The sequence below is a fragment of the Polypterus senegalus genome, chromosome 12 (genome assembly GCF_016835505.1).
Source record: "Polypterus senegalus isolate Bchr_013 chromosome 12, ASM1683550v1, whole genome shotgun sequence".
NCBI lineage: Eukaryota > Metazoa > Chordata > Cladistia > Polypteriformes > Polypteridae > Polypterus > Polypterus senegalus.
In genome coordinates, this window is record NC_053165.1 from 143,847,730 (window position 1) to 143,871,765 (window position 24,036).

A 24,036-nucleotide genomic window follows, 5' to 3' on the forward strand; every position below is an offset into this window, starting at 1 on the left:
ACCAGGATCCAAAAGTAGATATAAACCATTGATCCCAAGGATTAGAAATGCCAGAGTTGGTAGACAATTCATTAGAAAGAGCAGTTAAACCTGCCAGAGCATGGGTGATTGATCCATCAGGAGCCGTATTATTAGGGATGTAAGTGCAACAGGCGTCACCAAACATGGCACATACACCACCCTTTTCAGCGAGAAGCATGTCTAATGCTAATCGATTTTGCAAAGTCATGAGGGAGGTTCTATCAAGTTGTTCATGTATAACTTCAACAGCATCTTTAGTAAAATTTAGGAAGCTCTGTTGATTGTAATACAGGTAATTAATCCAATCTACATTCTTATTTACTGTAATTATGGGAAAATAGATTCAAATCCAGCAGCAACTTGATCTCTGGCTTTAAATGTATCAGGGACTCCTCGAGGGACACCAATGGAATCAATATAAACACCAGGGCCATGTAGAGAAAATGTGGAAGAGTCAGCAGAGCGGAGTCGACGACGTCGGCCAGAGCTGGACGACACGCGAAGAGAATTCAGAGAGAGGAGGCGGAAGGGCGTAACAAGCTGGGCTAATGCACATGTGCCAGTCTATTCGGGGGAAGAATATCAAGTAATTTTGATCTATGACACATCCACCAAATATCAGCACGTGGAGTGGTTTGTGTTAACAGGAAAAGTGATAATGCAGAATTAAATGAAGTAGAGTTAACCTGGAAAGTCTGGGAACAGAAGGAAGAAGGGATATTACCAACGTTAATACCTCGGAAAGGGGAACTATATTTACTGGAGAAGCAGGTATAATTGCCTTCATGAGACTGGAACACCGGGGAAGTCATATGAGGAGTGGGAGGGAAAAGAAGAGAAAGTGTAATGCAGTTAAAGTCTTTCGGGGTGGAAGGAGAGGTAAAAAGGGCAAGAAGACAAGGAAGACCAGCGGGGTCAGAAATATTGGAGGGGGGAAAGGAACGGTGGCAAGGTGAGGACGAGCAGTAGCACAGGCATAACAGTCAGAATGATTAACTTGTTGAGCAGAATACAGTACCCATTGCAACCATCTATTCTGATTCCCGTAACCAGTTTCCACTGAAAAGGTGGATGTCAGAGAAGTAAGGTTTATATATTTAACAAGTGGGAAGGACCCATTACCGGGAGAGTCAGTAGGTGCTTCTGTGGTGGTGGCATCAGGTTCGGGTGATTTCTCAGTAACCTGAATACGAAACTGTTCAAGGGGGTCAGTGCCAGAAACATATGCCCCTAATACATAGGTACCAGAATCCTGGAGGTGCGGAGTTTTCAGAGTAATAATTAGTGGGTTACAATTATTTTCAGAGCATTCACTATTAGCATGTCCTTTGATTATAGAAAAACAAGTCTTTAACCCATATACCAGGGATTGCCAAGGGTCATAGCCCCAGTCATTTGGTCCTGTATTGCCAAAAACCAATGCCCACTGGTTGCACCAGTCATCTGAAATATCCACATATCCTCCTCCTAAATAGCTTCCTCCCCCATGGGAACGAATTCGTCCCTGAAACATGGAAACATGTTACACACACATATTTATCTGACTAAGTCCATTGCTTCTGTCGGCCAGTTCCACAGTCTATGACTGAGCAAAAGTCAATTTGCACTGAAGTGGTGGTTCCCAGAGGGAAAGTCAGGGTTATCATTCCCATAATCCCAGGAAGGGATATGCTGATAAAAATTAAGTGGAGGAGTACCATTTTTTACAATGTGAGGTATGAATCCAGGCGGGCAGTCCATCACCTTTCACTGCATGTGGTGTGGACAGAAGAACTTGGAACGGTCCTCTCCACCTAGGCGGATGCCAGTGTTTCCTCCGGGTGTCTCAAACCAAGATCCAGGTGCCTAAGGGAATCGGCGAGTCTTTAGATGGAGGGCTGGTTCTCCAGGCCTGATTAACCTGCTCGTGGACTTCCTTCAGGGACGCTCGGAGACCTGTAAGACTAGAGAGAAGATCATTGTCCACGGTATGCAGGTTCACATTTCCTATAATCATGCCAATGGGCATGGGTCGTCCGGTCAGAATTTCAAACGGCGATAGTCCTAATTGCCGGTGTGTTCTTCCCCTCAATCCCATTAGGGCCAGAGGCAGAGCATCTGTCCAAGATAAATTTGTCTGCTCGCAAATATTTGCTAATTTAGATTTTAGGGTGCTATTGCATCGTTCCACAATACCTCCACTTTGGGGGTGGTATCTGCAATAATGATGTACATTTATCTGGAGCCATGTGGTTAATTCATTGATAACGGTGTTCACAAAGTGAGTGCCGTTATCAGTTTGTAATTTCTGCGGTATACCCCATCTAGGAATAATTTCTTTAATCAGAGCTTTGGCTACAGTTTTAGCATCATTGTGTTTAGAAGGGAAAGCTTCTACCCATCGGGAGAACACATCGACAATTACAAGACAATAACGGTAACCTTTAGATGGAGTTAGTTCAATGAAATCCATTTGGAGATGTTCAAACGGACCCATTGGATTAGGTGTAACGGCGGGACTTACCTGGGTGCCCTTTCCTACATTAAACTTTTGACACAATGCACAGCGTCTGCAGAACTGCTCTACATATGTAGAGAAACCTACAGCTTCCCAATGTTTTTCAACATCTCGAACCATAGCGTCTCTTCCAGCATGGTCGAGGCCATGGGCGATTTTTGCCATACCTGGGAAGGAAGCCTTTGGTTGGAAAGGTTTGTTAGTTTGCCTATGGGTCCAGACTCCATCAGAGAGGGACCCTTCTTTGGATCATTTTCTCATTTTCTGTGTCCGTGGCTGCACTCTGTAAAGAAATAATTTGATTATCAGGGTCCTGGTCATTTTTCTGTTGGAATAAAGAGATTGGTGTGTTATTATATGCAGCCAGTTTAGCAAAATAATCAGCTAATTCATTTCCTTTGCTGACAGGATCCTGTTTTCCTGTGTGAGCTTGACATTTAATAATCGCTACCTTTGATGGTTTAGTTATGGCTTCCAAGAGGGATTCGATTACCTTTTGATGTTGGATGGGCTTGCCAGTACTGGTCTTAAATCCCCTCAGTTTCCATAGTGCTCCACGATCATGGCAGACTCCAAAAGCATATCTGGAATCTGTGTAAATTATTATGATTTTTTCTTCGGACAGCTGACATGCTCGAATGAGCGCTATTAGTTCAGCTGCTTGTGCACTTAAACTTGATGAAATTCGATTTGCTTCCAGCAGGCCGTCCCCTTGGACCACTGCGTAACTAGTTGAGGGTGCTCCGTTTTCCAACCGCAATGAACATCCGTCCACAAAAATCATTTCTCCAGTTTCTAAAGGTGTTTCCTGTAGATCTACTCTAGGCTTTACAACCTTAGCTATTTCATCATGGCAATTATGCGGTTCTCCTTCGTTGTTTGTTGGCAGAAGAGTGGCTGGATTTAAGGTGGAGCATCTTTCAATTATGACATTCGACAAAGTACAGAGTACATTCTGATAGTGTATTGCCCTAGCAGTAGTGAGATGTACTAAAATGGAATGTACAGCATGAGGCACCTTTACTGTTAGGGGGCTCATGAGCACTTTAACACAACAGCTTCTGTTGTGGCAGCCACAGCCCTAAGGCAAGGTGGAAGTGCTGCAGCCACAGGATCCAATTTTTTCGATAAATAAGCTATTGGCCTTTGTTTGTCCCCATGTAATTGTGTTAAAACTGCATTCATATATCCCCTCTTTTCGTCCACGAACAGAGTGAATGGACGACGATAATCCGGAAGTCCCAACGCAGGCGCCGATGTTAATGCATTTTTTAAATCATAGAGAGCCTTCTCAGCCTGTTCGATCCATTGCACCTGGTCAGAAAGAGGGATGTCAGGGGTATTTGCCAATTGCTGCAACGACTGTGCTCTTTCAGTAAAATTTAGAATCCATTGCCAGCAGTAACCTAGAATGCCCAATACAGACATAACCTGTTGTTTTGTGACAGGTCTGGGAAGATTTTGAATGGTGTTAATGCGATCGCTAGAGAGAGCTCTTGTTCCACAAGTGATGTCATGACCTAGATATTTTACAGTTGTTTGGATTAACTGCAGTTTTGCTTTAGAAACTTTATGGCCATTTTCTGCTAAAAACAACAACAATTTATGAGTATCATGTGCACAATCTTCTTCTGTAGTACTACACAACATTATATCATCCACATACTGTATCAATACACTATCTTTATCTGGCCAAAAACCTTCTAAATTTTGAGCAAGAGCTTGTCCATATACACAAGGGGCTTCAGTATATCCCTGAGGCGTGACAGTCCATGTCCAACGGCGGTTTTGGAAAGTAAAAGCAAACCAAAATTGAGAATCAGGGTGTACAGGAATAGAGAAGAAAGCATTGGCTAAATCAATCACTGAAAAATAACGAGCAGAGGGAGGGATTGTAGAGAGAATAGTGGAAGGATTAGGAACGATAGGGGCCCTAGGAAAGATTGCAGAATTTACTTGTCGTAAGTCTTGAACAAAACGCCATGAACCATCAGCCTTTCTCACGGGTAAAATGGGGGAATTGACTGGAGAATATTTAATTGGAATAATTGCTCCGTGTTTTACGAGATCAGAATGTACGGCGGAGATGCCAGCGTCTGCTTCGGGAGACAGAGGATACTGGGCACGATGCGGGCAGAAGGAAGATTTTGGGTAGATCACCAGAGGCTCACAATGGGCTACCCTTCCATAATCATTCTTTCCCTGGGACCACAGTGAATCAGGGAGCATAGAGAGCCAAGAAGGGGAAGTAGTTGCAATGAAAAAGCAGAAAGGGAAGGACGGCACAATGCACGATGTACTAAAAAATCAGTTTAAAGCACAACTTTAGTTATCAAATGGTCTGAGGTATCAAGAATACCCGGAGCAACATGTAACCAGTCTGTTCTATTAAGACATTGTTCTACCCATGGTCCGATTTCCACCCAATGGACAGTACTTGATTTGGCTAAAGAAACATGGGGTACTGAACCTCCGAGATAGAAAATATTCTGTGAACATGTGAAATGGACGGACACAGCAGCTTTTGTGGATGAAATGAAGATACAGGGAACGTGAAGGGTTTTGGGGCAGGTGCCTGAAGAAAGAAAAGATTCTAGCCAGCGGGTGTCTACTTCTACAGGGAAATATTGAGCAGTACAGTGTAAAGTGTCAAAGACCTGTAAGTGGGGGAAAAAGACAGGAGGGAAAAGAGTGTAGGGCTTTAAGGAGGATGGTGTGTGGGGAAATATTTAGAGTCCAGGCTGCAAAAGAGGGTTTTGGGTGAGGGGAGATTTGGCACAGTAACTTGGGGGATGAGCAGAAAAATCCTTGTCCAGTCATAGAAATAAAGAGAGAAAGTTTTGTCATAAGATCCCTTCCTAAGAGGTTAACTGGACAGAGCTGATTTAAAAGAAATCGGTGTGTTAAAGTGGAACTACTGGAATGCAACTGAACTCGAAGAGGCTTTGATATCAGTAAAACATGTGGTTGTCCAGAAGCAGTAAGCACAGATATAGTTTCTCTCGAGGCAGGGACACCCTTCAGCGAAAGAGTGGAATGGGTAGCTCCGGTATCGACTAGGAAAGCAGTTTCAGTGCCATTTACTAACAAAGTCAATAATGGATCTGTTTCAGAGTTGTGAGTGAGCAAAGGCAGCTGAAGAGAGTGGCTGGGGGTCCCTGCGCATTCCTATGGCCAGGAGCTGTCTTGAGGTTCTGGCATCAGAGGAGGGGGAAGGTGTTCCGGTGGAAGTTGCTGATATGGGCAATTACGACGAAAATGTCCTTGCTCTCCACACCTGTAACAAGCAAATGGGATAGCATTCGGATTCGGAGGGGGAGGCAGCTGAGTAGGTGAACCACTTGGATTAGGCAACACATACCCACGACCTCGTCCCCTTCCACACCCTTGTCCCCGGAAGAATCCTCCATGTCCCGACCTCTGCCTGGCGTGGCTCCGCCTGTATAATAGTTAATTTGTGCTGCAATGAGCTTGGTCTGTATATCTGACTCTTTCTGCTTGGTCTGCCTTTCAGCGTGCTCAGCGTGGCGTTTCACTTCCTCAAAAGTGGCACTCTCCCAGCTAATGCAAGAGATACGCACCTTGTTCTGAATGTCTGTTCGAAGACCAGAAACGAAAGGTGGAACAGCAGCTTTCAATCGGTCATCTGGATTGTCCAAGCCGGAATGGTTTGTCATTAGGTCTTGGATACGGTGTGCAAACTCGTCCACGGTTTCATCTTTCTTTTGTTTGGCAGCTGAGATCAGGGACCAGTCAGTGCCCTTTTTATATTTTGCAGCTATTACTGCTTTTACAGGCTCCCATTGAGCGAGGAAAGGTCCTTCATTATTCTGTCCACCACGAGGCAATGCCTCATTCCATTGCCAGGACAGCCCGTTATGCTGCCCGTGGTTAACAGTGACCCAAGTTGTGCCTAGTTTTCTTCGTAGCAACTGGGTCCACTCGGCTGCACTGGGTCTGTACATATCATCCAATCGTTGCAAATGCTCCACGAATTTTAACCCACCGATAACTTTAGGGTCAGGTAAATCAGAGACAACGTCTTTCAGCTCTTGAATGTCCCAGTTATGATGTATCATTATAGTAGTGGGGTTATTAGGTCCTGGGGCTTGATTAGGATTGTGTTGGGGATTTGGGATTTCAATTAGGGGGCATGATAGGAGAGGGTCAGCCGGACCAAGGGACCATTGTGGAGGAGGAGGAGGGAGCTGCCCACTATCCGGGGAGTTGAAACCTGATCTCCCGGGCTTTCAAGGGGTGTCTTGCCCAGAGGGGACTGGGCGGTCTCATGGTCTGGAATCCCTACAGATTCTATTTTTTTCTCCAGCCGTCTGGAGTTTTTTTTTTGTTTTTTCTGTCCCCTGGCCATTGGACCTTACTCTTATTCGATGTTAATTAATGTTGATTTATTTTGTTTTCTTATTGTGTCTTTTATTTTTCTATTCTTTATTATGTAAAGCACTTTGAGCTACTGTTTGTATGGAAATGTGCTATATAAATAAATGTTGTTGTTGTTGTCTTGGTTGGGGTTTTTGCTTCTAGTGCGGCTTGAAATGGCTGTGTCGGGATCTCCTTCTGGTGTGTGTGGGGCTGATGGTCCGTTACTTATATTGGGGGCAGCATATACAGGGGACAGAGATGGAAGGGCGGGCTGTGGTTGCGGATGAGGGTGGAAGGTCGGGGAAGGTATAGGATATAACGGGTCTTTTTTATCGCTCTTTTTCCGCCTCTCATCCGACTGTGGTCCAGAATTCGCTTGCACTTTCTGTAACGCTATAAGTAACTCTTCTTTTTCTGTTCTAGCCTTAACGTCCGCAGTCAATAATTCATTACGTTTCTGTACTTCCTCTAAATTGCGATCTTTACTAAAAAGTTCCCACCTATCAAACATGTCCATGCGATAGGGCCCACCTTTACAACAACCTTGCGTATTCCTGCATAATATTTTCCTAATTTCCTGTACTTCATTCATGTCTCCAGATCCCTCAACCAGCCATCTGCCTCTACTTTGCTTATTCCACTTTTTGCATGCCTTCTTAAAATCTAATCCTGTCTTCTTTTCAATGAGCTTTCTAGGGGACCCATTCTTTTGTCCACCAGTATGTTTAGCCTGGTGATCCTCTGAAAATAATCCTTCTAGCATTAGGTTTTTAGGACCTTTGGGGGACTGTTTGACTGGCTTGCTATTATTTTTTTCCCATGGCGAACGACGGGATATCAATGGAAAATGACTCGACCTCTGCTTAACCTCGTCCCACCTACTGTCCGCTCCTATTCCCGGAATACAGCTTCAGTTGAGTTTGTGTCCGTTTTTTTTTTTTTTTCACCTGAGCAACCCGTTGAAACAGGAGTATGACCAGACAGCCAGTGAGAACTCGCCCTCCCGGTACTTCTTAGGCACACATTCTCTAAATATGCCCTTTCACACCCATTCCTCTATTCATAGGAGCGTGCCACTCGCCCCTTTTTATGCCGCTTCACAAGGGGTGACTAGCTAACATTCACACTGTGCCGTATGCCAGAAGGTCCAAAAGTCACTATCCCTGAGTCCCTAGAACCCTCCCAGGAGTTTGATACAGTATACTCTTATTCTTTCTTTTGCATATGCTTTCTATTCTTTTTATTTGTATATTCGTCTTACTTCCAGCACACCAGTCAAACTAACGGGAATCCCCCATTCTACTCACCATGACTCTGTTCACCTGCCTGGAAAATCCCGTCTAGTCGCTTTTCGCTCCGGTCAGGAGGAGGTCAGCAGGACTCCCCATGCAGGAGACGCCCAGGACAGGCCAGTCCTAACTTTTGCCGGAGCTGATCCTTTCCGACTTGGCCGGTGTCGGTTCCCTTGCGGTTCACCGGACGATTCCTGCCCAGGGAGCCGACTGTCCGTCTCCTGCCCCACGTTGGGCGCCAGAAAACTGTGGGCGATTAAATGCAACTTGACAGCAGGCAAAAGTTATCTTTTCTTTCAGTTCTTCTTTATTAACACTAGAATTACCAGAGCCTACGAAAAAACTCGTAATTCCGTCCCACCTTAAACTGCTTCTTAAATCCCTTCACACCTCTCCGCCAGCGCCCTTTGTCTTCTAAATGTGCTGATAAAGAGAAGCTCGGAGCAGCCGGCTATTCCATCCCCCCACCAATTTAGAACGTGCACGAACTTCTCTCAGCTCATGCCTTGATTGAGTATCTGGGAGTGAAGTGGAGTTTTAGAGTGGAAATAATAGATCGTTGTTTGGAACACACGCATTTCATGTCTGTTCCGTTTCTACAGTAATCTGTGTCAACACATTGTTAAAACAGAAACGTTTTTTATATTCTAGTAGTAGATGACAAAATGTAGGCATAAACTATATAATGTATGAAGCCTGAAGTCCAAATAGCAAAGAAACATTTTCACAAGAATAACACAATTGCTTTTATTCAAAATATAACTGCAGAAACAAAAGCCGCCTAAACATGTGACATTGACACCAGTTTATTGTAACTGCCTCCGTGGTTCAATAGACTCAGCCCCGCTTGGGAATCAAAGGTCACGAGTTCGATCCTGCCCCTCCGTTTTGAGAAGTAAACTGCTCTTAGTCTTACTGTTTTAGAATAAAAGCATACATTTGATTTCAGTCTGTAACAGCCGGTGCAATTTATGATCCTTGTAAAGGTTAGCTTTTTTTTAATTCACTTTTCATTCTCTCAGTCGCGTTCAGAATCAATCCATACAACCCCATCTGACACGGCTGTTTTCACTAAAGACGCTTATAGCTCTGCAGTGTACCACGATGCATACTAACGCCAAACACCCTCAACCTAAAGTCCCCGTTCTGACACACAAACGCTGGCGAAGCTGCTTCTTCGTATCTCACCGTCACTTGCTTTTCTTTTTATTCAGTTTTATTGAGTGTTCCTGCCAGTCCCCGCATGTTGCTGTATGCTGTTTCTTTTGTACTCCAGGACATGCAGAGGAAAGAATGGTAAAGACCAGTAACTTCGCGCTATATGCAATCATCAGACACTCCCCATCTGCCCGTGTCGCTCAAACACAGGAACATATATTGGTGTAAAAGTATAACAAAAGTGCACTTTTTCCATCGCTTTTCCTGTAAGAAGCAATGTACACACTTCTCTCTATGCTGTGGTTTCTATTACACACCTGAAAGAAAGAGACAATATATGTGAAAATATAATCGCACTAATGCAATATTATTTGAAAACGAACAGCGTCAGATCGGGTGTGAATTTATGCAGGAACTGGAAATTCTCTGATGCGGACCTTCCCCAGGGAAGAAAGTACAGTGTCAGGTGCTCATTCAGTGTAATAGAAACCATAGCACAGAGAGGTGTGTACACGGCAACAAGTACACGGTCGTAAATGTAGGAAGGACGGTCCTTGGGTGTGTGGGAACTGTTAGTATTTGAATGTGATGATTTTATATAGCACGGAATGAAAATCTGCACTTCTTAGCATTGCACCATGCAAGCTGTCGTATCAATCGCCTACTGTATCTTGCTTTCTTTTTTTCTTCGGTTATACAGGTAGTTTTGAATAAAAGTGCACTTGTTTTGTTTGCGAAATGAAGTGTCTGCGTGCACTTTTCGTGGCATTACACGTGTATTTTTGAGCATGCCCGCTTGAGCAGTATAAAAGTATTGAAAAGTATAACAAAACAACGGGCAGATGGGGAGTGTCTGATGATTGCATATAGCGCAACTTACTGCTCTTTACTATTCTCTCCTCTGCGTGCCCTGGAGTACAAAAGAAACAGAATACAGACGCTATAGCTCTGAGTTGTACCACGATGCATACTAACGCCCCCACCGGTTCTGACACACAGACGCTGGCTGCTGCCTTCTTCTTCTATCTCACCGTCACTTGATTTTCTTTTTATTCAGTTTTATTGAGTGTTCCTGCCAGTCCCCGCATGTTGCTGTATGCTGGATATTTTCACATGTATTGTCTCTTTCTTTCAGGTGTGTAATAGAAACCACAGCATAGAGAGAAGTGTGTACATTGCTTCTTACAGGAAAAGGCGATGGAAAAAAGTGCACTTTTGTTATACTTTTACACCAATATATGTTCCTGTGTTTGAACGACACGGGCAGATGGGGAGTGTCTGATGATTGCATATAGCGCGGTTACTGGTCTTTACCATTCTTTCCTCTGCATGTCCTGGAGTACAAAAGAAACAGCATACAGCAACATGCGGGACTGGCAGGAACACTCAATAAAACTGAATAAAAAGAAAAGCAAGTGACGGTGAGATACTAAGAAGCAGCTTCGCCAGCGCTTGTGTGTCAGAACCGGGACTTTAGGTTGAGGGTGTTTGGCGTTAGTATGCATCGTGGTACACTGCAGAGCTATAGCGCCTTTAGTGAAAACAGCCGTGTCAGATGGGGTTGTATGGATTGATTCTGAACGCGACTGAGAGAATGAAAAGTGAATTAAAAAAAAAAGCTAACCTTTACAAGGATCATAAATTGCACCGGCTGTTACAGACTGAAATCAAATGTATGCTTTTATTTTAAAACAGTAAGACTAAGAGCAGTTTACTTCTCAAAACGGAGGGGCGCAGGATCGAACTCGTGACCTTTTGATTCCCAAGCGGGGGCTGAGTCTATTGAACCATGGAGGCAGTTACAATAAAGTGGTGTCAATGTCACATGTTTAGGCGGCTTTTTGTTTCTGCAGTTATATTTTTGAATAAAAGCGCAATTGTGTTATTCTTGTGAAAATGTTTCTTTGCTATTTGGACTTCAGGCTTCATACATTATATAGTTTATGCCTACATTTTGTCATCTACTACTAGAATATAAAAAAACGTTTCTGTTTTAACAATGTGTTGACACAGATTACTGTAGAAACGGAACAGACATGAAATGCATGTGTTCCAAACAACGATCTATTATTTCCACTCTAAAACTCCACTTCACTCCCAGATACTCAATCAAGGCATGAGCTGAGAGAAGTTCGTGCACGTTCTAAATTGGTGGGGGGATGGAATAGCCGGCTGCTCCGAGCTTCTCTTTATCAGCACATTTAGAAGACAAAGGGTGCTGGCGGAGAGGTGTGAAGGGATTTAAGAAGCAGTTTAAGGTGGGACGGAATTACGAGTTTTTTCGTAGGCTCTGGTAATTCTAGTGTTAAGAGTCGCGGAAAGCAGAGAGGTACAGACGCAGCCACAGCTTGCTAATCTGCACCCCGATCTACAGATGGGGGGAGTTTTTATACACTTTTATCTCATGATTTATAAGACAGGAAATATCCTAGTTGTCACATTTTAAAAGTTAAGCAATATCTAAGCTAGGCAACTTCTTTTTATGTCCCTAAATCAAATACTAAACCAGACACCCTGCACTCATGACCTCTTTGGACTGAAAGTTCAATTTAAGGAACTTAACAAAAAAACAGCTTAGGACATCATAGTAGCATTTGGACGTCTTTCATTGTTTATCTGCACCATTGGTTATCAGTTTGAGTTTTTCAAAAGTACATTTTAAAGGATTTCTTGGCCTAAATTATTGACCAATCAGGACATCAGATAAGGAGTGACTTTCTGTTCAGTCCATGAAGTAAGCATTAAAAACAACACTTTACAATAAATTAGGAAAAATGACAAGTTGGCAGCAGTGGTATGGTGTGAGATTCTTCTTTTTGTTGCTTCTGTTATTTTTCAACTTTGGCACAGCTTCATTCAGGTCTTATACTTCATCGTTTTTTCAGCAGAATAAAAAGTGTGCCTGGCCAGGCTGTAGAGAATGGAGTCATGGAATTCAGGACATTTAAAGGTTTACCCATTACTTTTCCCTACCTATTGACTTACCTATTTTTTTATTAATGTATTTACCTATTTATAGTATAGTTCTTTAACTGTCTTGAACTTTTGCACTTGCCCTATAAATTATGTGCATGTTACACCATGGTCCTTGGGGACGTTATTTCGTGCCAATGTATGTTGCAATATTGTGTATGGGTGATATAACAATAAAACCACCTAACTTGACTATTCTTTGCAATGGATTATTCACTTCATAGAGTTTGTACTTTCATTCGGACTTGCTTTTATATAAAAATGTACATCCATTTGAATTGTCTTGTGTCTCAATTATGCTGTATATTGTTACATAGCTAAGGGTTATGTGTTGGGGAGGGTATGCTGCAGCAAAGGGCTTTGTAAATATTACTTTAAATTCGAACTGTGCTTCATTATATAATACATATCAGACTGACTACTGTCTAACCGGCTATGAATCACATAAGCTTGATAATAACAACCTGTTTATTTTTAAAATGTTGACACTGAACTGCACTCACTCATGGTCATACTGGAAGTCAGTAGAGGGGTCTAAATCAGTGAATTTATAGTTCAGCAGGATTTCAACAAGGGGTATCTAAGTCCTGTATCATTCAGAAAAAAAATCTGAGATTTGCTTAAATCAACTTAATAATGTAAAACATCAGGAAAAAAAAATCATTGGTCACAATTCTTACCTTGCAAGGTGGAATATTGAAGGCTCTTGTCTGTAGGTCTACTTTTTGCCAAAGGTCAATGAATGGCAGGACCAAAACAACTCCAGGGCCTTTTGGAGGCTGGATCCTCCCGAGTCGAAAAATTACAATTCTCTCATAATTTGGAACAATCTAGAAATAATTACAATATAAAGTAAAAAAATTAAATGTTGTTTGGATCATTTGGCATTTACTACATATTCCAATAACAGAATGCATAACTGACTGACTGACAACTATAGAGACACGAAAACTGTTTGTCATTCACCAAAAAGCATCAACAGCCTAATAATTAAGGTGTTGAAATTTATTATAGGCAATTAATATTTAAGCACGCCAATACATTCACTTACTTGTAAAATTCTTTGGCTGACTTGCGTTTCTAAAAGACACACTTTTTTTTGTGTTTTCCTTCTTGTCTGATGATTTTTTTATAACAGGATTGGTTCCCTGCAAAGAGTTTGTGCACCTTGGTTTTGTAACTACTTAGAAAGTGCTGAGAAGCTGAGAAAATATCCTTACAAGTGAGAAACAGCATTTTACTGATTTACCAGTTCTTCAGAATTAATGGACATAAACTGCATTTAATTACAAATATGAATGTCACCAAGCAGGGACCTGCAAGACACCTTCAACAGGGTATGTGAACAAACCTCTTTGTGAGACTAATTGAAGAGTGACTGTAGTTCTGTTTCTTCATTTGTCTAAAGGAAAATAAATTCTTGGTATGTTGTGTAATGTGTCCATCTTGTTCATCCTGGCTTCTTGGAGTCTGAGGTTTGCAGTCTTTGAGGTTCTCTTATGCCAACACTATTCAGTACCATTAGATAGATAGATAGATAGATAGATAGATAGATAGATAGATAGATAGATAGATAGATATGAACAGCATTATATGATAGACAGACAGACAAATAGATAGATAATGTAACAGAAGGGCAGCATGGTGGCGCAGTGGCCTTGGAAATAATGAGACTAGGGTTCATGTCTGGGTATGCTCATGGTGTGGAGGTTCTCCACATATCCATGTAGGCTTCTTCCAGTGCTTCAGTTTCCTCCCACAGTCCATACACATGCAGGTTATGTAAATTACTGTTGTTCAGATTGGCCCCTGATATGTGTGTGTGTTCAGTCCGTGAAGGACTGGTGTCCTGTCCAGGTGTAGTTTCTGCCCAATGACTACTGGAATAGACTCCTGCCACCCCACAACCCTGCCCTGGATAAGCAGGTTATGAAGATGGACGGAATATTTGCTGGCTTCCCAAGAAATACTGCAGTATATTATACAATATTATCAGTCATTATACAACTCATAGCTCTTGCAAACTTATTTTATTTTCAATAAACCATCATCTGCACACTGACTGCAAACAACAGCTTGTCATTTACTGTCAACTTTTTACGTCATTTCTCAAAGTGCTGAATAATAATCCTTCTTGTGTAGATTGCTATGTTTTTAATTCTATTTTTAAAGATATGTTTAGCATAAGCAAATAGGCCGTATCCAAACGTTACACTGAAACCAATTTTAGGTAAATGCAGGGGAAAGTTCACATTGACAGAAAACGAACACAATAAAAAATACTGGGAAGAAAAAAAACAAAACACTTACTTTAAGAAGAAACCATACTGACACTGGGAAGGTCAGCACAGTAAAAATGAACACAATGCAAATAACACATCGGTGGCAGATCCAGGACAGGCATCCTTGAGTTTTATCTGCGTCCAGAAAATAAATAAAAACAGCAAAAAAAAAAAAATTTAGGATCTAAAATGTGGTTTCATGGGTTTGCTTGTTACACACTAGTGATTCTCGCCATCCTACCTTCTGTATCGTGTCTAAGTGAACTGAGTCAAACAGAGAGAGCACACATTCCAACATTTCAATTGTGTTTATTACAGTGCAAGACTGTAAAATGAAACAAGGAAGGAGTTGGGGGCCCTTGATGAAGAACCCTGTTTAATTGACAGGTTAGCTGGGAGATTTACATATTGTGGAGTCTGGAAGAGGCGGCACTTCCAGGGAAAATGGAGGAAAATGACCTCAGCTTCTGAATGTTATTTGGAGCTGCAGAAGAAAAGGGGAGAAGGCAATCCCAACTGCGCCCCATCCTGGCATGAACTGTTACTGCTTACCTTCCAAGAGTCCTCACGTCTGACAAGTGAAACAATGAAATAGCTGTATGTGTACACCTTGGCACAGTGACGCAGCAGTTGTTTGCCATTATGTGCCAGTACAGAGTTTGGGTTTGGATGTCTACTGTGTGTATTATGAACATGTTTAGTGATTTCTGAGTTCCATTTAGGTGTGCTCAGTACTGTGGTTTTCTGTCTTGTGCCCACACACCATTGCCTTGACTGCAAATAAGCCTGAAGTAAAACGTAAAATAGTTTATTCAGAAACACTCCCATTATTAAAAAAAACACAGCAGAGACTGCTATTCCTAAGCCAGCCAAGGAACGGCAACATTTCTGTTAAAGAAGTTATATTCAGACATCATCGAGAGAGTTCTGACTTATTATATAATGGTTTGGTTCCTTTCCACCTCCACCCTGTTCAAAACCAGGATACAACAGGTGGTTCAACCTTCTGAGAAAAGTATTGGATTCAAACCATATTGACTCAGTCTAGAGGTCAAAGCGCTTAATGCCCGGGGTCAAGGTTGTGTATCGTCACAGCAACCCAAGTCTGATACCTCATACTGGACACAAGTACTATTTTTTAATCAGACTATATGGGATAACAATATAAATACAGCTGGCACTGCTGTTAGAAGGCATGAGAGCTAATTACTGCTTTCTGTTTGACAGTTGACAGTATTTAAAAACTGCAAAAAAAAAAAAAAAGAGAAAATGTTAGCCACATCTACTGCAAAAATCCACTATTCAAATAATTACTAGCATAAAAGTTTCTTTTTGAATAGCACCCTTCATTAAACACAGACACACCCTGTCATTGTTTTAAATTTCTTATGTTTTCCTGTAGGCAGCTTATCGACATTTAGTTCTTGTAAATCTCATTAGTAGCCAAGTGAAGTATTTAAAGGGCATCTTCAGGACGGCCAGACCCACACAGCCATGAATACTCAATGTGCATTAAGGAGTACAGTCATCTCCAACCAGGGATGGTCATTTATCATTGTATTTCTAGGAAAGGAAGCATCACAGACAAACGAGACTGTGGCCATCTGCTTAATGAGAGTCACAAGCAGCATTACGTGAACTCTGGCAAGTCTTCCGTGTATTTTTATAATTCTAACCTATGCATGACATACAATCAATCATATGAAGTCACGTTGTAAGAGATTCAATAGCTTTGCCCAATCACATCACCACCTCTTCAGCACGGCCCTCCTTTACTCTTTTCTCACTGCTGAGCTCTATCTAGACCCCTTAGGTAAGGTACGGTCTAGTGAACCTTTTCTCAGCCGCTGGGTCACAACACTTAACCTCAAATGAAAATAAACTTGAAAGACTTTCGGTCATATTGTTCAGGTTAGGAAAGTGGACCCTGAAAGTACCATTGACTGCCTTGGCAATAAAACATGTCAAATCTTATAGAAGTTAAACGAATGCTCTGACCTTTGACTCAAAACAAATTTACTGGAGACACTGCCACCTGCTTTACTATGACTTTTGCATTTGCTGCATTCATCATTGGTTTAATTTTTACTGCTTTGTCAGATCAGTTCCACAATACTTTATCTAGTATGCTCTCTCAAATGTAATTATTATGTTCTTTTTTTCCTCATCTCAGTTAAATGTACTCTTGTATTGTACTTTTCACTGCTCTAAGCTCCACAGTGAAGTCCACTTCTTCTGGGATGACCTGGAGATGCAGAAGTAAGCAAGACAGCCAAAGTCTGCAGAAGAACTGGGGCACGTTCTCCAAGATGCTTGCAACCAACAACCATCCAGTTATCTTATAGAACTACATGACAGTGGGAAAGAAAGAACCGATGCAGTTTTAGAGGCAAAGTGTTGTCACACCAAACGTGTTGTTTACTGTTAATAAAATATTTACCTGATTATCCAATTCAAACACTAACATCCCAAATAATATCAATGTTCTAAATAAGTTCAACTTTAATAAACATCCACAGGATGAACACTTGGCAAAGCTTTATTTTACATTTCCAAAAATTATTTTATAAAAGGCATGTACTGTATGTGAATAATCTGAAGATTTCAATCAACTTTGCTGGATTTCTGCTTCAAAGACCAAGATTTCAGATAGTGATCCATAATACCCGTGTCGCTGGTAGCAGGGAGTTAAGTGACCGCCTTGACCAGACATTTGGTCTCCAGGCTGACATCAACACTGGGTTAATAGAGAGACCCGCCAAGTGACTGAGATCAGCTGGACTGGAAGAAGACAAAGGTTAAGAAGAGTTACATACAAGAAAGAATCTGAGATGGTAACCACAACAGCTGAACAGAAGCGCAGCAGGAGAGTCTGAAACCTGAAGCACAAATTGATGCATTCACAAGACAGCCAGATGGCCTCTGAGGTGGTAGTTTTGGAGCTATTTCTCATGTATCTAAGTATATTGATTTAATAGTGCCAATGTCATCCAGGAGCCTTGATTGTTATAAAAAACTGCATAATTAAGCTTTTATGTACATATATACATCGATCACCTTCAATAATAAAAGCACTGATGGGTGAAGTGAATAACGCTGATTATCTCATTACAATGGCACCTGTTGTGGGGTACAACATATCAGATAGTAAGTGAACAGTCAGTTCTTCAACATGATGTGTTGGAAGCAGGAAAAATGGACAAATGTAATGATCTGAACGACTTTGACGAGGGCCACATGCTAATGGCTAGACTGCTGGGTCAGAGCATCTCCTAAATGGCAGGCATGTGAAACGTTCATAGTATGCAGTGGTTAGTGCCTACCAAAATTAGTCTAATGAAGTACAACCAGTGAACCAGTGCATGGGGGATGAAGGCTAGCCCATCTGGTTCAATGCCCCAGAAGACCTACTATAGCACAAATTAATAAAAAAAAACTTAATGCTGGCCACAAGAGTGTGTCAGAACACACAGTGCATTGCAACAGGCTAACCCCTGTCCACCATCGAAAGCACCTAAAATGGGCATGTGAGCATCAGAACTGGAGCTATGGAAGAAGGTCAGCCTGGTCTGGCTGTTTTATTTTAGATCATGTGGATGGCCATGTTACACGTGCGTCATTTACCTGGGGATGTGATGGCAGAAGGATGCATGATGGGAAGAAGGCAACCCAGCAAAGGCAACGTTCTGCTGGGAAACCTTGGATCTCAGTATTCAGCTCGATGTTACTTTGACACATACAACCTACCTAAAGATTTCTGCAGACCACATACATGGCAGCAGTGTTCCCTGATGGCTGTGGCCTCTTTTAGCAGCAAGAAAATGAACAGCAAAATTGTTCAGGAATAGTTTGATGAACAAGACAAGACTTAAAGGATTGGCTGATAAGATTTCAGGTATCACATTGCAAAAATTCAGAGCTACCGTACACAATATTAGGGAATGCTGTGCCTGATCGATGTTTGTGTGTGTATAATAAGCACATGCTGCGTTTATTTGTGGAGTCCTAACACTACAAACACAGACCAGCCACAAATGTAGCGGCTACGTGACCAATATGTTACTCAGTAAAGTAGGATTCGAGTGTTAAAACTTTTGGTTCAGGAGTAAATATTAATGTTTCTGGTATTTTTATTTATTTAACCAGGAATCAAACCGTAACAAGGTGCCAGTTTATGACTGGGTTCCGATATCCGATATTGGGCGTCTTGGGAAACAGAAGTCACGTTCACACGGAGAAAGCATGCAAACTCCAAACAGATGAGTGGTCACACCATTTGACCCGTGGATTCCAGAGCAGTGAGGTAGCAGTTATGTAACTGTGCCACCCCACTGTTTGAAGATTCGTATACAACGATACTTCTTCATACATTTCAACATAACAATCCCTATCCAAATTATTTAAACCGTTTCATACCTGTGAAGTTTTTCTCCGTTACTTCAGGGATGTAATCGAAGGAGCTGATTCCTTTGGGCACCGTAATCGCTCTGACAGAGCCTTTATGCATTCTTCTTCTCCGACAGACGAAGGGTATCTTACTCTCGTAACAGAGTGTATCGCACCATTTTGTCATTTCACGAAAGACCAGTCGCCAAACAAAGAAACGGCCACTAGGTCGCTTATTTTGTATGACTGTTTTAATAACTTGAACCGTTCGCAATGAATCAACCCGCTTCCTTGTTTACATCAAAAACAACGTAAAGCTACACTTCCTGCGCAACGACTCGGGGAGTGTGTCATAATAAAAGCCTCTCACCGACGAGCAGTTGTCTTTAGGCTGGATCAAATATTCTATCAAATCAGAGACGGCGTTACCATTGATTGGCATGTTTTTGACCCGCCCCGGTAACTCTCCAACTTAAGAGCTTTAAACAGTACGGAAACATTTAGTGTTTCTGCTTTTCCCACGTTATTATACGATACAACACCATAAGCGACTGATTTTGATTTATTCAGAGGTACTCTAAGATTAACATGATTACAATCATTTGTTAAAAATTCATTTTAGTTTAACATCCCTTCAATTTGTTAACGTTTTATTGATATACAATTTATTTTAAAATTGCGTTGTTGATGTAACTAAAATATAAAGGGCAATTTGTTAATTTCATCAGCAAGTATTTCTGTATTGAAAAATTACATAAAAATAACTTTACTCCACAAAATGCCACAAACCTGGAATAATAAATACATCATAAACGTAAACACATTTTACCACAAACTGGATGGACAAAGGCGTCTGGTCAGTACGTCATTTGCCGAAGGGAGACTTTCTGTTTCAGGACGTTGTAAATAAATAGCATTTGAATTGTTTTATTAAGGAATATAACTCATTGCTTCTTGGTGTGCTTCACCGCAGCGAATCTTTAAAATACCCGGAAACTGTGACGACATTGCTTTAAGATCTTTAGGTTGGCGATTGTCCTCGTCCTGATTTTTAAGTGTAATGATCCCTAACTAAAAACAAAAAAAGAAATATACAAAAATATCTCTCTTAGTTTATTAAACTGAAGATTTAGTCTCAATGATTATGCAAAACATGGGTAAGTTAGTCTTATAAATAGGTAGATTTCTTTTCCAATATTTCTTAAAGCGTAGGAAACACACTAAGGTTATGAATAACATATACAGTATCCTTGTAAATAATTTTTAAGATTAAAATTTGGAGTGGATACTAATATTTGTACATTTTGTTTACAAGACATTGAAACTGCTGGTTGTTTATTTTTTGTTTGTGAATATTCTTTTACGTTTAGGATTCGTACAATTGGTTGTATTATAGTGTAGACAATCCCAGATTTACTTTTAATCATAATTAAAATATGAGGAAAAATACTGCTACTAGTAATATAGATAATTAATATTAATTATAAGATTATATAGTAATGATAGCATTCTTAGTTAGGTAAACATTTTATTCATATATTCTTTTTTTAAATTAACCCTTCATGTGTAGCTTTTAGGCTGGAATTAAGCATGTTAGATAAAGCTTTAACTCTTGCAAATAACAGATATGCCTGCCTTGTTTATACACAGATAAATAATACTTTAAAACTTTAATATGACCCCTATACTATATGGCTTTCAATATATTTTAGATTACATTAGATAAACTTTATTAATCTATCCATCCATTATCCATCCTATATCCTAATTACTGGATCACGTTGGTCTGCTGGAGCCAATCCCAGCCAACAGAGGGCATATGGCAGGAAACAAACACTGGGCAGGGTGCCAGCCCACCACAGGGCACACACACTAGGGACAATTTAGGATCGCCAGTGTACCTAACCTGCATGTCTTTAGCAGAAAAGACCCCCCAGAGGCGCTTCTTAGCACATGTTGGTGGAATGAGCCTGTAGCTAAAGTAATCCAAGACAGCACCTCCAGGGGGAATTTTTCATGAAGGCATCCCATTTTACCACCCAAAACTCCCAGCGAACTTTTGCACGTGGCAGGACTCGAGTTTTTCCCCTGCGGCCCCTGTATTGCTGCCCTGTGATGGAGCAGACTTTCTTGGTAAGTTTGTTCAGACTTTATGTTTCTTTTGTTGCTTCTCCGGTTAACTCAGTATAGAACACCACACTGGCTACTTAGAATTGATAGAATATTTCAAAAGAGCTGCATCTTCTCAGGATATATATACACAAATATACTCATATATTACAGTGGTGGATGATCGCAGAATCATTTCCATGGTGAAGAGAAACCCCTTCACAACAGCCAACCAAGTGAACAACACTCTCCAGGGGTTCCATGGAAGACAACAGTGGTGGATGATCGATATCCACGTCTACCATAAAGAGAAGACTGCATGAAAGTAAATACAGAGGGTGCACTGCAAGGTACAAGCCACTCATAAGCCTCAAGAATAGAAAGGCTAGATTGGACTTTGCTAAAGAATATCTAAAAAAGCCAGCACAGTTCTGGAAAAACATTCTTTGGACAGATGAAACCAAGATCAACCTCTACCAGAATGATGGCAAGAAAAAAGTACAGAGAAGGTGTGGAATAGCTCATTAGCCAAAGCATACCACATCATCTGTGAAACACGGTGGAGGCAGGCAGTGTGATGGCTTGGGCGTGAATGGCTGCCAGTGGCACTGGGACACTAGTGTTTATTGATGACGTGACACAGGACAGAAGCAACCAAATGAATTCTGAGGTGTTCAGAGACATACTGTCTGCTCAAATTCAGCTAAATGCAGTCAAATTGATTGGGTGGCGTTTCATGATATAGATGGCCAATGACCCAAAACATACAGCCAGAGCAACCCAGGAGTTTATTAAAGCAAAGAAGTGGAACATTCTTGAGTGGCCAAGTCAGTCACCTGATCTTAACCCAATTGAGCAGGCATTTCACTTGTTGAAGACTAAACTTCAGACAGAAAGGCCCACAAACAAACAGCAACTGAAAGCCGCTGCAGTAAAGGCCTGGCAGAGCATTAAAAAGGAGGAAACCCAGCATCTGGTGATGTCCAGGAGTTCAAGACTTCAGGCTGTCATTGCCAGGAAAGGGTTTTCAACCAAGTATTAGAAATGAACATTTTAATTCCAGTTATTTAATTTGTCCAATACTTTTGAGCCCATGAAATGAAGGGATTGTGTTAAAAAAAATCCTTTAGTTGCCTCACATTTTTATGCAATTGTTTCGTTTAACCCACTGAATTAAAGCTGAAAGTCTGCATTTCAACTGCATCTGAGTTGTTTCATTTAAAATTCATTGTGGTAATGTACAGAACCAAAATTACAAAAAAGTCGTCTCTGTCCAAATGTTTATGGACTTAACTGTATATGTGTGTATGTATATATATATATATATATATATATATACTGTGAAGGACAGCTGGGTCTCATGCCCGGCAGGGGCGCCCCTGCTGCTTATGTTCCGGGGGAGCCACCATGGGCAGTCCAGTACCTCCTCCGGGATGCTTGGTGGCAGCCTCCATGGCTGATGGTGATTCCCCAACCACCCGAAGAGCTCCATGGGAGATCGGGTCCTCCACAGCCTGGTTGGGGGCTCGGATGGCCGCTAGTGGGAGCTGTAAGATCTCAGCAGTCTGGCTGGACGAATCTTCAGCCCCACCCGGAGGTGCAATTAGGACCAGGTGGTCAAGCACCTGGAACACTTCCAGATGGGTTATAAAAAGGGCCAGCCACCACCACTCAAAGAGCCAGAGTCGGGAGGAGGAGGTCGACGACGACGACTAAGCTTGAGGAGGAGTGGTTGAATAAAAGGAGGATTGTTGGTTGTATTTATTGGGCTTTGGGACTGTGTGGCACGGGGAAGACGTGTCCCACAGCTGAAGAAAAAATAAAAGTCTTTGTGGTTTTATACGTGCCTCCGTGTCAGGTCAGGTTCCTATATAGCGCCTTTGTTACTATATATATATATATATATATATATATATATATATATATATATATATATATATATATATATATATATATATATATATATATATAGAGAGAGAGAGAGAGAGAGAGAGAGAGAGATGTGGCTTTTTAAAGGAGAGCACTTCACCACATACATACACACATTCAACTGCTCATATACCTGTAAATATACTGATCTTAACCACCATTCCCCATGCCATAAAAAAGCCAGAGAAACATTTAAATACAAAACTTGTGAATTTATTTTTGATTTAAAATTTTTTGTAACATACAACTTACACTACAGAAAGACAAAAGTCTACAAGCAAGTGAGACATGAAGACACACATTAATGGAGAGAACAGATGACGACAGAAGTGCTACAGTTGACACAGATTGGCGGTGCCATTCTCACGTTTGTGAATTACACAGTCATGCAGCGGGCAGAATTTTGCAAAACAACTTAAAACAGCTGTATGGATGTTCATTTATTTACATGCGAAGCATGATCCGTGCCCACTTCTTTGAGCGCCTGAAGCAGAAAGGTTCAGTATAGGTTTGGAAATGCAGCCTGTTCCACTAGAATGGTTGATATGGATTGGATCGGAATCTCTTTGTAAGCCAAGACCTATGGCTTTTCTGTATTATTCAATGTAGATAAAAGCAGCTTCTTAACATGAAGCCACAGGCAACTGAGATGGGATTATAGCCAGGATGTCACAGCTCTGTCCTTGGGGGTCGGAGTAGCTGCAATGTCTGAGCAGTATCATGCAGTTTGTGCTCGATCCCTGCTTGAAGTGTTTTAGTTCAAGTACCCTGTATTCCCTAACTCCCAGGCTATTACTTAATACTGACCTAAATTTGATATCAAAATGATTTAAGAATCATGTAAAGGGCCATCAGCAAGCAAACTGAAATCATGATTTGTACTCCTGCTCCCCAGCAGAATCTTTTTTGAAACAATTTATAGTTTCAGTACCTCTTTAGAAATCAGGTCTAACACTCATCGCCACCCAGATATCATCAGGCACATTTTGTTGTTTGTACCATGAAAATC

General features: G+C 41.3%; 1 long non-coding RNA gene across 2 annotated transcripts; it reads right to left on the bottom strand.

Annotated features, from left to right (window-relative positions):
- Window positions 1-1,926: 1,926 nt before the first annotated feature.
- On the bottom strand, window positions 1,927-19,990 carry LOC120541779. Of its 2 annotated transcripts, none has more exons than XR_005636071.1 (4): window positions 19,819-19,990; window positions 14,632-14,738; window positions 13,002-13,151; window positions 1,927-1,964 (listed from the first exon to the last, which is right to left on the bottom strand). It is a non-coding gene; the product is annotated as an uncharacterized LOC120541779 (long non-coding RNA). The 2 variants fall into 2 exon arrangements; XR_005636070.1 differs by lacking the exon at window positions 19,819-19,990 and adding an exon at window positions 19,020-19,067.
- Between the last annotated feature and the right edge of the window lie 4,046 nt (window positions 19,991-24,036).